The 5,304-nt window shown below is 45.7% G+C and overlaps 1 non-coding gene across 1 annotated transcript in view; it reads right to left on the bottom strand.

The window, feature by feature from the left end:
• LOC102018207 overlaps positions 1-4,946 on the bottom strand; it is a 19,476-nt gene extending 14,530 nt beyond the window's left edge. The window contains exons 1-2 of the transcript XR_001231653.1: positions 4,493-4,946; positions 3,315-3,390 (exon numbers count right to left, since the gene is read on the bottom strand). This is a non-coding gene — a transcript (uncharacterized LOC102018207). The remainder of the gene's footprint in view (positions 1-3,314; positions 3,391-4,492) is intronic.
• Between the last annotated feature and the right edge of the window lie 358 nt (positions 4,947-5,304).

Genomic DNA, 5,304 nt, shown 5'->3' on the forward strand with positions numbered 1-5,304 from the left:
TATACACTCAAAGAAATAGAGTGAGGGGGCTGGGGATTTAGCTCAGCGGCAAAGCGCCTGTCTGGCAAGCGCAAGGTCGTGAGTTCGGTTCCCGGAACCGGAGAAAAAACAAAAAAAAAAAAAAAAAACAAAAAAACCCCCACACCATTTTGGAGATAAGAAGAAGCTTTAAAGCTCTGATGAAAACCAGAGGCTTCTTGAATTAAAAACAAAACCCTAAAGTTTTCAGTGTGGTGTTTTCCAAGTTGGTTCTTGACACGAAATTAGGGGATTTCAGTGTGAGAAATTACAAAGCCTTATTACCATGAATTCTTAGCTTTGGTGACTATGACATGGGCTTATTGCAAAATCCTCTGAAGGGAGTAATGGAACATTTATAACCCTGACCAGAGGAAGGGTGCTAGCTAGCATTTCTGTGTCCTGACAGCTAGAAAACCTCTGGGGTTTAAGTAACAAATGGTCCTTGCGCTGCTCTCTGAGGCTGCTGTGTTCACTGGCGTCTGCTGTGTGTGGGTCACAGCCACTAAGCACTGCAGATGACGCAAATTCTGCAGAGACTGGGCTCCCAAATTGGAATTATGTAACTCATGTGCAGCTAAAACTGAAAAAAACAATATAATAGAAATGAAGGCGAAGCAATGCTCCGTGAGATCGACCTTGGTGCTTTTTTTAAAGTCAAATCAAAATATTTACAAAATGTGGAGGTTTTTTTTGTCATTTTGAGACAGGGTCTCGCTATGCAATTCAGGCTGGCCTTGAGTTCACTTTGTAGCCCAGGCTGGTCTCGAACTCACAATGATCCTCCTGCCTCAGCCTCCCAAGCGCTGGGATTACATGTGTGCACCACCATACCCTGCATTAAAATGTGTATTTGTACATGATCTCGTTTTGCTGGAGTTTTCCGTGAGGACTAACATGAATGAGAGGTCATGAGAATCTGTGGCTTTCCTTTAACTACTATGTGTTGATTGTAGTGAAATTCTGGTTATTCATTTTGGTGATCACACATCTCTCCCTGTGCACTAGGCAGGTAGAAATTAGACATGAAGAGGTCAACCCCCACCTTGCTCCCAACACCACTCATGCGTCAATTCCAGCAAATTGTATGTGTCCTTGAGTCATACCAGATGGCCGGTGAAACTAAGAAGTGGCGACAGACAGTTTCCCAAAGGAACAGACCTTGACATCTTTCCTCCTTCTCTGTGGCCTTCCGGGGCAGACGCTGTTAGCCTGGGACTTCCAGCAATAGAGCAGCCCCATTTGGCTCCAGCTTTTGGAACCTGGTACTTCTCATCTTATTCCTTTGGCTACCTTCTTTGGGCAGGCGCTGCCTCCCCCATTCAGCCTGGTTTTATCTTTGTCTTCACCCGCCAGCCCATCCAGCTCCCAGCTTAGTAGATAATTTCAGTCCCCAGTAAAGCGGGAAAATGGATTTTCAGGGGTAGAGGTGTTTTTGCAAAAAATCAACTTGTGATTCTATCCCACTTTTCTTCAGTCCATGCCTGCTGTGGAACTTGAGCGGAGGTTAGGCAGGAGTAGTAGGAGAGACGGCCATGTATCAGGCTCTCTCATCAGAAGTCTGAAAGGCTGTCAAATTGGCCAGTAACTGCCTCGCACAATGGACAATACATGCTCTTCAGGGTGTCGATGTGAGTGCCAGAAATGTAAAGTCCAGTGGCAACATTTAATCAGAAACCAGAGCGCTTAGCCAGATATCAACAACAAAGCTAGGGGGCTGGGTACTGGGCTGTTCAAAGACTCCTGTCCATTTTTATTGGAGGCCTTTAAATTAGAGGCACCACTGTACAGTTTCTCTGGAATTTACCAGCGAGGGGACAACTGTATCAAGATAAGCAATGTGTACAAGTCTACATAAAATACAAAATGAGTTAAGGGTTCTTTAAATAAGACTTACGAATTTACCTCTTATTATTTCAGTAAATATTTTGAAATTTTCCTAAAGAGAAAATGAATTATATATGAAATCCTTGGCAGGAGCATTAATATCTCTAGATTGAGCTTTTTAGTCTCTTTTTTTGCTTGAGACAGGGTCTTGCTATGTAGTACAAGGCTGGCCTTGAACTCTTGGCCATCCTCCTGCCCAAGTCTCCTGAGTTCTGGGATCACAGGCATGTGTCACCGTGCCTGACTTTAAAGTCTACTTTTAAGTATTTCTTGAATAACTTGGTTTGAAGGTCTTTCCTGGGTTCAGGATTTTCCCCTGGCGATTAAGTGTTCAAAGACCCGGAGCAAAGATGGAAGGATAATCTCTTCAAGCCCAGAGGAACAGAGAGTTCCATGATCTAAGGAAATCACGAACTTTCTTATAGATTACTGTAGCTTGTAGTTGGAGGAACAGAATTCCACTGAACCATCCCAACTTGGTGTGTTTAGATGCAAAACAGAGCAAGAAGACTGTGGAATGAAAAATAAAGGTAAGAATGCCCTTCCTGTTTCACTGGCCACTTGCAGCGTGGTGATACTTAAAGTCTTAGGCTGAGAATGGCCACGTGCATTTTGAGAAATCGCCACTGCTTCTTGCCCACATGGGGCAAGATGTTATCCTAAGAGTGTCATTTAGGGAGCATCTGATAATTTTCCATTTCTCCCACTGTTCCATCCTGCAACCTTATCCTTGAACATCTCCAAGTTGATTTATATGCCGTCGCAGAGAGAATTACCTCTTCTGTGGAAGCACACTGCTGTTGTCACTGGAAGCGCTGCCCCACGAAGGACCACATTTTCCAGACGCCTCCATGGTTAGTTGTGGTCACGTGACTGAGTTTTACCCAATAGAACATGAGAAGTGATGTACCCCACTTCTAGTCTTGGTCCACAAAATATCCCGTGCACACTTTTTCACACTATTTTCTTCCACTGAGGAATGAAGATATCGCCAGGCAACTTTGAAAACCAATGCTGCAGACAGTAGAGACTCTGAACTTGTAAATCTGAGTTGGTTTTGTTTTGCTGGGATGAAGATGCAGCCCAGGACCTCACGCATGCCAGGCAAACACTCCCCCGCTGAGCCACACCCCCGGAATCTGAATGAATGTTCTGAATAGATAGCACCCAGTGACCTGCACTGTTGCTTGAGCTAGAAAAACTCCTACTGTGTTTGAGCCCTTAAACATTTTGGGGTCTGCTATAGCAATTAGTCTATCATAATACTTATCCTCTTTGACTCAACTGTTACCGTTTTCTGCAGACGTCTCTGTGCACTTTTACCTTTTCTTTAAATCTTACTCTAAAACAGAAAAGTAGAATTAGTAGACTTAAATATAAGTAGCCATTAGGGCCAAAAATACACTCACCAAATCAGTGATCACAGCATTTAGATCTTGCAGAAGAACAGTTTTACGGCAGAGCCTCACTTCCAGACAATCTGATCTATTAAAACAAAAAAAGAGTAAAATAAAGGCGTGCAAAACGTATATTAGAATCTGATAGTTAATTTAAAAGGGCGTTAGCTCATGAAGGAATTTGCTACCATTTCCCAGGAATAATACTCATTTAAAAATATATCCCCCATCATTTTACTCTTGGATTTATACTCTGCTAAGTGATTTGTACAAATAATAGATGATGATTCAGGGGATGAATTTAGAAGCCACGAAAATCGCGGTGTGATTTCTCTATTTGTTCTTCACTTCCATGTACTGCTAATTTTTTTTTTTTTTTTTTTTTTGGTGGAAACTTAAAGTTCTTGTGTAAGAACTTCCAGAAATTGTAAATTATAGGCTGTGCAAAGGCTTAGGAGTTTTAGGCGAAGTTAAAACAGACATATTACAATGTGTCTTTGTGTTCAGTATCGTCCCAGATGCGATGGTGCAGGTAGGAATGAAAATAACTTCTCTGTTCAGTGATGACATAAAGAAGGTGCATACACCAGAGTGACCAGAACCCTGCCCTGTTAAGGCAGAAGGATTGTATACGTTTTCTTAACCAGGGCTGCCATCTTTTACCCGATTAAATGTCAAACTACCATTTGATGGCACAGGCTACGTGTTTGCCTAGAACAGGATTTATTTTTATATCTGATCACTTGATATAGATCCAGGAAGCAAACAGTCCAGAACTCTGAGCAAACATTCTGGCAGTCTGAAACACAGGGGTGGGAAATGATAGAAGCGACAGGGAAAGGCCCCCGTAGGTCATTGTCCATCAGAGTTTCAGCCTGAGAATCGTGGTGCGGTGCGGTGCGTGTGCGAGTGTGCGTGTGTGCGTGTGTGCGTGTGTGCGTGTGTGCGTGTGTGCCTGTGTGCGTGTCTGTGCGTGTGTGTGTGTGTGTGTGTGTGTGTGTGTTCTTGTCTGGTTCTGTGGAGAAGAGAGAGCTCAGCTCCCTTTCAGGCTGTATTCCTGGGTCTCCCAAGCACTCCCCACTCCCCTCTATGATGGGGCCTGCCCGGCCTCAGGTGTCAGGGAACAAGATGGCGCCCACAGCAAAGGGCAGAGTGAGGAGCGAGGGGGCCCGAGGTGGGCCTTCACTTACTCGGTTGAGCTGCTCCTCTGAAGCCCAGACGCTGCCAACTCCCTGGGCTCAGGAGTTACAGGCGCTTTCTCGCTCTGGGTTCTTCACTCTTTGTCGAGATCAGCTCCACATACTTTTCTGATGATGTCACTCATTCTGACTTCCTACGTTGGAAAGTTGATCTACAAGCAAAACCTTCCACGAGGCTTTAAACAAGATAAAAAGAAGAAGAAAAAGAAAGAAAGGTGTGCTGTGAGGAGGTGGAAAGGAGGAGAAAGGCTGTGGCCTCCTTATTTTGAGATTTGCTGCAGCTGCGAGTGCCACTCCCCAGCCGGTTTCCTGGCTGCAGAGGGAGGCCAGTGGCCGGGCGTGGGTGACGTCAGGGCCAGGCCTGAGTCATCGCCAGCGGCCGGGCTGCCCTGCCACTCCGAAGGGGACAAAAGGACCCTTTGATGTCCAGAGGCCCTCCTCTCTGCACACTCGCAGCACCGAGCAGCAGGCCAGGAGAACATTCCTGTCACCTCCCCACCCCCGCCTCCCTTCCTACTTCCGGAACAGTCCAGATGGATTGAACAAGGCCTCCCCAAAGGCCATCACCCTCCTGCAGGGCACAGGCATGGCCACTCTCCGTCAGAGAGCAGGGGAGAGAAGAAGAGGGTTTTTTCCCTGGGGACCTCCCACTTCCCCTCTGTTACCCACCATGTCAGTATGGTTCTCACCTTACCCAGGGAGTCACACGGGTAGCTAAAGAGATGTGGAAGATGGACAGCACTCTTGTCACTGTCCCTGGCCAGCACCTGGTTCTCTGTATCTAGTCTTCTCTCTTGTGCCAG

This window comes from Chinchilla lanigera, unplaced genomic scaffold (genome assembly GCF_000276665.1).
Source record: "Chinchilla lanigera isolate Chin_1 unplaced genomic scaffold, ChiLan1.0 scaffold00107, whole genome shotgun sequence".
In the NCBI taxonomy this organism is placed as follows: domain Eukaryota; kingdom Metazoa; phylum Chordata; class Mammalia; order Rodentia; family Chinchillidae; genus Chinchilla; species Chinchilla lanigera.